Here is a 12,314-nt window from a genome sequence, read left to right on the forward strand (position 1 = left end):
AAAACACATATACAAAATAAACAGCTCTAAGGAAGCTCGGCTCCATCAGACTTCGAACTTCCCGGTTCCAGCCATCGTCGAGAATTACTTCAAGTACTTGGCTTCTTCTTCCAGTCCCCCTCTCGGATCGGCGATTACTCCAGCATTATCTTCGAAGTACACGTAGATGCCATGATGACGCGGGCATGATCGGCGATTACTCCAGCATTATCTTCGAAGTACACGTAGATGCCATGATGATGGCGGGCATGATCGGCGATTACTCCAACATTATCTTCGAAGTACATGTAGATGCCATCTTTGCCGCCCATGGCTTCCGCTGCCTCACGGTGATGGCGGATATGACCTTCTTTCTGAGGTTAGGTTTCCCCTCACAGTGACGGCGGGCATGACCTTCTTCCTAAGGTCAGGTTTCTCCTTGTGGTGATGCACACCAGGAAGCCCTCGCAGTCGAAGATGTGGCATAAGTGCAGGCTCTGGGCCATTAAGGTGAAACACGGCCAGATCTGTCTCTTCTACCCTCACCTTCTTCGCCAACCCAGAAGTTGCAGCGTCTTCCCGCTCGTGGACTTTCAGGCTCTGGGTTAACATCAGAGCCGCATCCATGCCCATATTGGCAACGAAAGAAGGCCAGTGCCATCTACAAACGGGGCCGCAGAAGCGGAGAAAGCTTTGAGGCTAACCCAAGTTGGTCTGAGGAATGCGAGGGTACAGAGATGAGGATGACTCGACGGATGCCTAAGGCAAGGAAGGGAAGACTGAAGAAGCTCCCGTACAAAGTGAGATCCCAAAAGGGGGGGAGGCAGGTTTAAATAAGCAAGGAGAGCCGGTGCAATAATGACCGCAAGACTCCTCAGACCAGTCCGTGACCGCCGCGTGGCCCACTCACCATGGCAAGCGGCTAGAGGTGGCCGACAATTAGTAAAACCATTATGGCACCGTACCTGGGACTGCATTCCGATTGGAATTCCAAAAAGGAGAAGCCTTTTCCAAAAAGGCTCCAGTACCAGCGTATTGAGCATCAAAATATCTGATGATCATTGAGTACGAAAATCGAGGAGAGTAGCTTCAGTTATGGGAAATTCTCTGTACTTCCTTCATTCAAAATCTGAACTCTGAAGTACGGAGATCGGTGTTAGGTATAAAGTGCCCCCCGACCGAAGTCTGCCGAGGACTGATCCTTCGGGGCTCCTCCGGCTCCCGACCTTGTACGTGATGCCTCTCCGAACTCCCTCGACCGTCCGGACTTCTTCGACGATGGGCCTCAGTGTTCACCCATCGGGCTGCCCTAAAGGCCCTCTGAGCCTCGCTGTTAGCCATCCTTCTACAGCAATCGACTATCCCCAAACTTCTTTCGGGTTTTGTCAGCATTCGAGCTTCCCCGATAATGATATTTCTACAGTAACCAAGATCCTTCCATGTTTCTATGGTGGTTGACCGCCTTCAGGATTCCAGTCGAGCTCCTGTGATAGCTGAACTTCTACCGTGAGCAGCCTACTCCAAACTTCCACTACGAGTGGTCTACCCCGAACTCCTACTGTGAGCAGTCTACTCTGAACCCTTATAGTGGATGGCCTACCTCGGATCCCTACTGTAAGCAAATCCCATCCGAGCCTCTGCTGTAAACATATTCCTTCCAAACTTCCATTACAGGTAGACTTCAGTTGAGCTTCTTCGTAGTCGGGTCCCGCGACAACCGATCTTCGATCAAGCTTCTACAATGGGACAGGACTCATCAGTCGGGTCACTACTCCGAGCTCCCACGACAACTGACCTTTGATCGAGCTTCTACAATAAGCGGTCTCCTTTCAGCCTTCTACAAGAACCAGACTTTGACCGAACTTCCATAGCGATTGGATATTGGATGAGCTTCTACGACGATCGAACTCCAGCAGTTGGATTTCTACAATGACCGATCACCTCCAATGTCTGTCGAACCTCCCCAACGCCATCCGAAGTCCATCACGGGCCGACCCTCCATCAGATCCTTCATAAAATCGAACTTCCCCAACGGATCATCTTCAGGCGAGTTTTTACATCGAGCGAATCATAGACAGACTTCTCTAGCAATCGAATTCTTACCGGGCTTCACCAACGAAAAGTTTCTATCCGAGCTTCTACAGTAGGTGACTCCCAATTGTAGTATCAGCGCCTAAGCTACCCGACAACAGTAGCCTCATCAGCAGCTTCGGGGACATCCGAGCTTCTCCCAGACCGATGATAGAGAGCCATTCTGCTCCATCAGATGTCCCAGTCGAGCTCCAACCGACGAATCCGAGCTCTCTGACAAGTCACGATAAGAGCCACCCTCCTGCTCCACTCCCTACAATGGATTTCATGCAGCTCCACTACTCTCTGGCAAGTCCCGACAACGGACACCACTCCACTCTCCGCAACAAGCTCCACGTGGCCTGAATGACCCCTGATGCCACTACTCTCCATAACAAACTCCACACAGCTCTGAGCAGTCCACTACCAGACGGTTACAGACGTCGCTGTCGGTCAGTTACATCCTCTATCTATAAATAAGGAACCCCCAGACACATTCTTCTCTATGCTAGTAACTCTATCTCGAAACTTTGTCAAAATTTTCGCTCGAGCACTCCATTTCTGTTGAAGCAGAGTACCGACTTGAACATCGGAGGGTCTTGTCAGAGCACCCCCAACTCCGATTTAGACTTTCTTTGCAGGTCCCAGCGGCGGCCGCAGTCATCTCAGCTCCAGCTTCTCCGACTTCGACAGAATTCTGCACCAACAAATTTCATAAGCTTAATTCATTAATTAAGTCTTGGGTTCATAAACAAAATATGTAAAATAAATTTTAGGATTTCAGGATCTAGGATTTTGTAGAAAAGTAAATTTTGATTTTTGATTAAGGATGAACACGCAGCACCCCTACACGCCATAAGAACACCCCATTTAATGGGAGGAGAGGGTCTTAAATCTTACTTTGTTCTTATGACCGGACGGCCATGAGAAACACCTTAATCAGAAATATTAATTTAACTACAAAACTAGTTAGATCTAAGTTACATATCACATATATGATTTTAGATCTAACTTATACATGCTTTGCATACATCTCATGTATTAAAATCTGATCTAATTAGCATACTTTCAGATCTGATACATCACATATAACATCTGAAAAATAAGATTTAAATTGAACTATTCAATATAAAATCTATTTTAGACAGTTACTAGAACAATTCTACAACTAGTCTAGGCATGCAACAGATCAATCTTATGTATTAATTAAAATTTTATTTTCTATTTTTTAATCTAAATATAACATTTATAATATCAAAAAAATAGAGAATAAATTAGATCTAATTTATATTTTAATTATATTAAAATATAAAACTATAAGACTATTCATAGATCAAACTACTCCTAGTCTAGTCATGCATCTCATACATGTTAGATCTACTTAGATTTAATTTTAAATTTTTTTGATTTTAGATCCTATCACATCTGATGTGACATTTGAAATTTATTAATATTAAATAAATAAAAATAAAAATTAGATCTAAATTAGATCTAAAATAGAGCCATCAAGCTGGCTCTGATACCAGTTGAAGAAAAAATCAACTTTTTTCTTGTAGGATCTTTCAGATCTAATAAGATTTGAGGTGGAATATTTAAAAAAAAATTATCCTCTAAGGTAACTAGATTACCCTGTAGATGATTGCAGCAATGCCCGAGATTCTAAAATAGCCACGCAGTCGCCTGGCCTCTACCGATATCTACTCGAGCAGGATCTAGATCATCTTCTCCTCGTGAATTTTTCTCCAAAAATTAGATCTGGATCTGATCTAAAGATCTTCAAAAGATCTTCTGAAGCTGGAGCAGCAGCTTTTTGACAAATCTCTGCAGCCTTCTAATCAAGAAGCCACCACGTCTTGGACAAGCACCAGATGGATGCCCAACCTCTTGGACGTGAAGAGGGGAGGCAAAGGAGCAGAGGGGGAATGGAAAAGTAGAGAGGATTCAAGCTTTTGTTGGTTATTGTGCATAGTCTCTAAACCCTAGGCGCAGACAGGGTTTAAATAGACCCTGCAGTGCCACATCATTTGATCAATCAAAAAATTCTATTTAATTCTGGAAAAATTTTGATTGGTAGAGTGATGTCATTTGATCATATCAAATAAGAATCCCTACAATCCTTCCTACTGTTGGTGCCAACACTAGATAAGCACAGTGAGATTTGCGCCCCACAGTCCAAGTTAATCAAGGGATCAGAGTCCTCTTCTCATGGGACTTTATCCTTATCCACTTGGGGTGCACGCCCAATCTGAATATGGCATCCACTTTGAGGGCTAATTTAACAGGTGGATACTTCATAAAAGCTCTCCAATGACCTCTTGCCAAGTGGCCTTCAGTCCAAGGTCCATGGGTCAATGTTTGACCAATGTCCTAAAACGAAAATGGCAGGTGACAGGAATTAGCAGGTGGTGTCTTAAATTTATCTCATGAATTAAGACAAATCCTTTCTAAGCTAGACTGGCTCAAGTCAGACTATGAGAAATCTTCTCAAAGTTCTCTGGATGAGTCAAATCACATTTAGCTCAATCGAGATAGAAAAGATTACACGAGGAGAAAGTTAGGCTCAATCGTGTGCTAGCATGATTTTCTTGAACCTAATTGGATCTAATCCAAATCAATCGAACTAGGCTAGCTCAATTGATGACATCTGGACCCTAACTCTTATTTGTGTGACCCAATTAGGTTTATTTCCATATGATAATGAGACATGTCGTGATCTCATCATCGACATCATCGAAACTTCTTTCAATGGACCAGAACTCTTCTGATTCAGACAATTAGAATGATCAATCATCAAGATCATTCTAATTGCTCTCAAAATTCACCAGTGACACCTAGCAGTATATGGTGGCAACCCATCAGAAATGAAGATAAACCTCTTGGTGCAGCTACCTGTGTGATTGAGTTCCTCTATCATGAGTCTCGATTGAATTAGGGTTAAGATAAACTCGTCAAACCCAACATCAGTCATATGAATCAATCGATTGATCCAAGTCTGATGTGAAACCTTAATGGAAATTTTTTTTCATTATTTCACTCTGCCATGGCCATGGACTTAAGGACTCAATCTTTTGATCATCATAGGACTACTCTTATCTACCGAAGTTGATAGATCCCATCTTAGTACGATCTGGTTCCTACAACGAATATGCTACAGCCAACATACACCTTAAGGTTTCGAATGGCTAGGAGATCAAGTTATGGTGTAGTCAAACTATAACACACTCAAGGTGAACTATCAATGTATCTCAGGTCAAAGAACTAGACACACAGCTGCAGCATCGAGCTAGTCATCGATGAGAAGGTAGACTTCCTTATGACTGCTCGAGGTGGTCACGCTCAGTACTCTCATTCTCAATGAATATCTATACTCTCACTCCGGTATCTCCATACCGTAGACTCAAGATACATCTATCCTAAGAAAGCGATCGTACACCAACCTTTTGGATCGATCACTATCCTCATGATGATCCTATGGTCAGGAGCTATTTATGAGTTAGTTATGTAAATTCATGCCTTAAATTTTCAATTCTTGAAAATATGAATTAACATTCCTACTAACTCAAAGGATGTATCACAGACATAATGTACACAATGTGATAGTAGAATAACCCTTTTTATTTATTTATAGTCAAAATTATAAATTTACCCTTACATTTGTACAGGAATGTGTCAGCCAATCTGGCATCTAGGGCACACATCTAACACTAAGTACCATTACCTTCATTATGCACCAAGATAGTATCAAATTAGTCCTCACTGCAAGTCTTGTGGATAGCACAATAAGCATACTATAGTTCTTGACATAATACTGGCATAGTATGAAGGAAAGCATGGATAGTGTTCTTAACACTTCGCCATTATGACTTAATATAATTTAAAACGAGAGACTTATGTCTCATGCACATCCAAATCATATATATAAAAATGCATCATATACAATTTTAATTTTAATTCTAACTACTAGCATATAAGAGCATATAAAGGAAATCTAATGATTATGGACTTTTGAAAAACATCCGAGCCATAGGATGGTTTATGGGACAAATCCTAGGTGCATTCTAGATTGAACCATCTTATGATTAATCTTAATGTGCCTTTACTCTACAAATATCTAGTAGTCCAGTCTTTATCTCCATGAAGACTTCCATGAATACTTGATCTTTATCTAAAAATTGAAAGAAATAATTTTTATCTATTTTTTAAATAATTTTTTTCTATAATTTTACATCAATATGTAAAAATTTCAATTAACAGTTAAGAACATACAAAAGAAAAATTTAGCTAATAATACAATGTATCAGGGGCACCTAGCCCCTATTGCAACTCTTGCAGAAGTATTTATATAATCAGCCTATAGGGAAGCATTCATGCATACATCCAACACATGGATGTATCATAGTCCATAACCACTCATCATGCATTTTACAAAACATGATAGCAAATTTTTCATGTTATTTTAATTATGATATCATTCATAAACATGTCAATAAAGATGTTTAAACATATGGGCATAAGGCCCATCTAGGGTTTTTGATTTGGGTTTAACACTTGATCTAATTTTTTAATTTTAAGTCAATTATTTGTCATCTTTTTGATTTAGATTGATCAATTCTTAGGTCAACCTAAATCAATTAGGTTAGCATGGATTCGATCAACCATGACTCAAACTCTATTCCAATTAGGTAAATGATAATTTTATCAACATAAATTAAACATAATTTTTAATCAAATTAGAATTATGAATTTGATTTAATCTATAATCATTAATTCTAATCACATTAGATTAATAAATTAAAGTTAAACAAATCCATCGACAAAAATCCTAATCCATGTCTGATGCATCCTTTTCATGATCAATTTTTTTTGGCTCCACACATACCTTGGGGCAATAATCATAATGGATGAACCATAATGATGAGTGCCCAATAACATGATGGTCAGCCTCTGGATCTTAGGTGAATGCATCAAATGCAAAAACCTAGGTCTTGGCAATGTATATCCAATATATCATTCCAAGGCTTCACACATCACATGCACTGGATTTACAATTTCATCGATAATTGGATCATGGGATCTAACTTAAACTTGTCTCACAAGTCTAAAGATCATAGAATTTTATATCTAGATATGATCATAGATTGATAACATTTTATCATTAACAAAAAATACTTCAAGAACATCAATTAAATATCATTTAGAAAGTTTGATTTTGACATAATATGAACTGGATCTAATCCATATCATAATAATAATATGATATTTGATTGAATCAATTAAGGGTGACTCTGATATCACTGTTGGATTTTAGTGATGCAGTGAAATATAAATTTTAAAAATTTTTATATGCATTCAACAATTGAAAATAAGTTTAACAATTAAACATAACTACCGAAACACAAAATCTTAGAAACTCCTTGATAATTACAATCAAATAACATAAGCATGTATAATAAGAATAGATCAGAAGCCATATACCAATATGAAAATAATGATCTGGTAATCATGAGATATCCATAAGACTTCAAAGTAGAAGCCCTCTAATGGTGATCCACGTGGGACTGATCAGGGTCCTTCCCAATTCGACGTAATGCTGCTGCCATCTTCGGAAGTCCACTGTTAATCATTCTTTGTAAGAACGGATTGCACTGCCACTTGTATGCCTTTGAGACCTTCATTAGGACTACTATAGAAATATTTTCTTTCAAAAACATACCACACAAAAATCAGAATAGATGTTCAATACTTGAACAATCTGATTTTAGGACAAGCATCACATGCTTTCCAATTTCTCTTCTCTTCCCTTCTATTTTTCTTTCTCCATTTTCTTTATCTTTTTTCTAGACTTTTTCTCTTTTCTTCCTCTCATTCCCATGCTTATTCTCAACCCAAATTGGGATATGAAACCTGATGTAGCACCCCCTTTAAATAGGAAAGAAGGGGTGCTATCCAATTCCAAGGGACGCCAACTTTTGGCGTCTCTCATTCTCCATGTGGTGAATTCAATTTTTAGCATGGAAACCCAAGGAGTATGGCATGGAATAAGAAGTGTTTTATAAGTAGAAAGATTCCTCTTCTGCATACAAAAATCAAGGCACCATCTGATGGCGTATGGGATAAGGGAATGGGCGTGAATTCAAGAGTCCAAAATAAGATGGACTCTTCCATATTCAACGCACAAAAGAAGGAGACCCATTTAATTTTGTGGCATATGAGTTTCTTCTCAGAGAAGAACTCTTCTTTCTCTTCTGCACCCACATATCCCAAGAGTCATCACATGACACGAGAAATTAAGAAATGTATGAAAATAAAGAAGAAAATTTAAGAGGAGTAAGTCAGAAGGACTCCTCCATTCACAATGCAAAAATAAATGTGGCATCCCATTATTTTGGTGTGGGGTTTGGCGTGGAGGAAGTTGATTACTTATGGAACACTTTCATAAAAATAAGATAAGCCACCTATTTTTTTGATAGTTCAAATCTAATCACATTAAGTCAAGGCAACAAGCTTGGGTTTAGCACAAACACCTTTGCACTAAACCCAATTGGGAACTTGGGTTAATTCATGTGCAAGCAATTTAATTAACCCATTGGATTTACAATAAATCCAAATAGATTAGACCAAGATCAAATCCCTATTGTGTATGATCTATTGGGTTCCAAATCTAGCCAGCAGTGGACCCAGACTCTCAACGTAACCCTAATCCGATTAGATTAGATCAACTCAAGAGTCTCAATCAACTAGAACTCTTCCTAATTAATTCTTGAATTAAATTTTTTTAATTTTGATGAGTTTTCAAATCAAGATTGACATCTAGCAATGTGTCATGACTATCCAAAAGATTTAAAATTTGATAGAAATATCAAAATTATTCTTTCATGATGAGTTACCGTACAATTCAATCTTTTGATCACACAACATCCCAGATAAGCTATGGACATGGAATCATGTCAAGCTCAAATACCTGTCCATATGTATCTCGATCTGATAATGATGACTCGATTGATGAACCAGTAGAAATCTTTTCAACTGTTCATCTCTGCTCTGGCCATAGACTCTCAAAGTCATCATCCTATGAGATCACATAGGATGTTCTCTCCTCCTACAAGGAGTGATCGATTTCATGTTGATCACTCACAATCTCTATGCACACTTCACCATACCTAGAATATCCTTCACACATCTCAAAGTGGCATGCTAGGGAATGAACTGAAGTAAGGATCCATATACATAAGGTACCATGATGATCTCAGGTCAAAAGATCACTTGCACTACTCCCACTAGAGAACCATCTGTCGACATGCTGTAAGGCTCCATCAGATATTTTTTCTGTAGATCACCTATATTCTTGTATTAGTGTCATCACACAAGTGATTGTGAGATCAACCACCCTCTCCATCGAGCATACATAAGATGTACCAGTCTTACGGGTATCATCGATCTCTAACTCGATGATCCAATGACTGAAAATATTTTAGATTGGAGCTATCAAGATTTTAGGTCTCACTGGCATGATCTCATCATGGTCTTAAAATCATTGCCTAAATCTATAGGGTTTATCATAATCATAAAAATATGATGCAGTAAATGATAAAACACAATACCTCATGAATGAAAATAACTAATGTCATGCAAATAAGTAGGAAGATATCACAGAAAAGTCCCTTTGCATCACCATGCGATTGACTTGTAGGGCACTATTCTTTCATATCGAAGAGTTTTAATATTCTTTTCAATTTATTTCTCGACCTCACTATGAAATTGTTTAAACATTTCAAATGATTCAGACATGTATTTCATCAAATAGACGTACCATACCTACATTGGTCATCTGTGAACATAATGAAGTAGTGATACCCACCTCTGGACTAGTGCTCATAAGTCTACATACATTAGTATATACAAAATCTAGAACATCACTGGCTCATTCACCTTTTTTAGAAAAGATAACTTGGTCATCTTTCCAAATAGACAAGACTCACAGATTAGCAATGATTCATAATCATTATCTTTGAGAATCCCCTCTCATTTTAACCTATTCATCCTATTTTTATTAATATGACCTAGCCTACTGTTGCTCCTAGATTGATTTTGATGATTACAAAGCAGATTGAAGGGATACCAATACTTTTATTTGAAAAAGTTTTTGTGCTCTTCAGGGGCAAAATCATAATTTTACCAAAACTCTGATTTAATAGTATCATTTGGTAGAGCAAAAGATTTGTGATCTATTGGTAAAAATTTCATTGTTTTTGGACTTGTATTTTTGAAGTTATGCATGTTTGAAATCCATGAGTCGACTCATGAGTCAGCTCATGGCACAATGAGCAGCTTGGCACACTGAATTTTAGCTTGGCACGCTGGATTTTTGGCTTGGCACAGCCTGTGAGTCGACCCACAAGGCATGAGTCGACTCATGAGTCGACTTCTGCAGTTTTAGGCCAAAATTTCTAGAAACCCATTTTCTGGTCATTGCAACAGAGGTCGACTCATGAGTCGACCCCTGAGGCATGAGTCGACTCATGAGTCGACCCTTGCGACGGGATTTGTCCGCAACGGCTAGTTTTTAACCCATTTTAGGTGCTTTTAATGCTTATTTAATGTGCTCTAACGGCTCTTTTTCTTCCTAGAATGTTTTCCTCTATTTCTTAAAGCTATAAAAGGTTTCAAAAGGTGGAAAACAAGCAAGAGATTGAAAGAGATTTGGAAGACATTAAGAAGAGAAAGAAAGAGATTTGAAGAGCATTCAAGAGAGCATTCAAGAGCATTCAAAAGAGAGGGTTTCTCAAGCCTACTTTTCAGCCCTAATCAAGAGCTCATTTAAAGCCTTCAAGAAGCCAACAATCAAAGCTCACCAACTCCTCAAGCTCTCAATCAATTCCCATCCAACTTTGAGGAAATCCAAAAAGGGGCTTCTTCACTTGAGTAAAGTGTATTTAAAGTTATATTTGCTCATTAAAGGAGCTTTTCTTGTACTTATTTGTGCTATAAACTATTTTACTCTTTGTGAGTGATTGTTTTTGTTTTAGAGGGGTTCCAAAACAAGGGAAGGTTGATCCGAACCTAGAATCGGAGTGTATTGGATTGGCTTGTACCCGAGAAATAAGTGGACTAGCTTGGGACAGCTAGTGTCAGAGTTTCCGACGTTTGTATTCGGGTTGAATACAAGTTTAGTGGATTGAAATTCCCAAGTAGGAGCTTGGGGAGTGGATGTAGGTGCAAGGTTGGCACCGAACCACTATAAATCCTTGTGTTTGTGGTGTGCATAATTGTTTCTCTTTAACTCTTCATTATTTTCTTGCATTCTTGCTTTAGGCAATTAATCTTGAACTAAGATTATTCTCCTCATTCATTTAGCTATCGACAAACATCTTTCATAAGTCATTAGTTAAGTTTAAAATTTTTATAAACCCAATTCACCCCCCCTCTTGGGTTGCATAGCTGGGCAACAAGTGGTATCAGAGCCCGATGCTCTAGCCCATCTTTGATCTAAACAATCAAAGAGCCAAAGATCTATGGCAACCTATGTCGGTACTTCTCTAGCCGAGGGGCAATCCACCAACCGACCTCCACTTTTCAATGGGTCTAATTATACCTATTGGAAAGCTCGGATGAAAATGTTCATTCAAGCACTCGACTATGATATGTGGAGTATCATAGTGAATGGTCCTCACACACCCACTAAAATTATAGATGGTGAGGAATCAACCAAACCCGAGAAAGAATGGGATGAGATTGATAAAAAGATGGCCCAATTAAATGCTAAAGCAATGAATGTACTTTATTGTGCTCTTGATGCTAACGAATTTAATCGCATTTCTACTTGTTCATCTGCTAAAGAAATATGGGATAGGTTAGAAGTAACCCATGAGGGAATAAATCAAGTAAAAGAGTCTAAAATAAATATGCTTGTGCATAAATATGAATTGTTTAAAATGGAGCATGATGAGTCCATAACTACAATGTTTACTCGCTTTACTGATATAATTAATGGTTTAAAGAGTCTTGGCAAGTCCTATACTAACAGTGAGCTTGTAAGAAAGATTCTCAGGTCATTGCCAAGAACTTGGGAAGCCAAGGTGACTGCCATCCAAGAAGCGAAGGACTTGAACACTCTACCTCTAGAAGAGCTTCTTGGATCCTTAATGACTCATGAGCTAAGCATGAAGCAACATCAAGAGGAAAAAATCAAAAAGAAAAGAACCATTGCCCTCAAATCCACAGCTCATCCTGATGAGGAAACTGATGACACTGAAGATGAAGAACAG

Source organism: Elaeis guineensis, chromosome 9 (assembly GCF_000442705.2).
Source record: "Elaeis guineensis isolate ETL-2024a chromosome 9, EG11, whole genome shotgun sequence".
Taxonomy (NCBI): Eukaryota; Viridiplantae; Streptophyta; class Magnoliopsida; order Arecales; family Arecaceae; genus Elaeis; species Elaeis guineensis.